Genomic DNA, 236 nt, shown 5'->3' with positions numbered 1-236 from the left:
AGTAATATGCTTCTGAGTTGTCTGTCCATCTCTACATCAGAATCCTTTATTCATCTGTGAAGGGAAACTCTTGAAAAGTGTGCTCCTTCGAGCCGGATTTGAACCAGCGACCTAAGGATTTTTGATTTATGCTTCCACAGTCCTCTGCTCTACCAACTGAGCTATCAAAGGGCGACAATGGATGTCTGAAAATATGTATGTATTTATGTAAATATTTGGATTTATTACTTTATTAG

At 37.7% G+C, this 236-nt stretch overlaps 1 non-coding gene across 1 annotated transcript; it reads right to left on the bottom strand.

The window, feature by feature from the left end:
* Positions 1–83: 83 nt before the first annotated feature.
* trnah-gug lies at positions 84–171 on the bottom strand. Its single transcript is given in 2 exon segments — positions 84–119; positions 135–171. It is a non-coding gene; the product is annotated as a tRNA-His (tRNA).
* Between the last annotated feature and the right edge of the window lie 65 nt (positions 172–236).

Source organism: Etheostoma cragini, unplaced genomic scaffold (assembly GCF_013103735.1).
Source record: "Etheostoma cragini isolate CJK2018 unplaced genomic scaffold, CSU_Ecrag_1.0 ScbMSFa_2081, whole genome shotgun sequence".
NCBI classification, from domain to species: domain Eukaryota; kingdom Metazoa; phylum Chordata; class Actinopteri; order Perciformes; family Percidae; genus Etheostoma; species Etheostoma cragini.
Note: the sequence above shows the minus strand (reverse complement) of the source record. Positions and strands in the feature narration are given on the sequence as shown.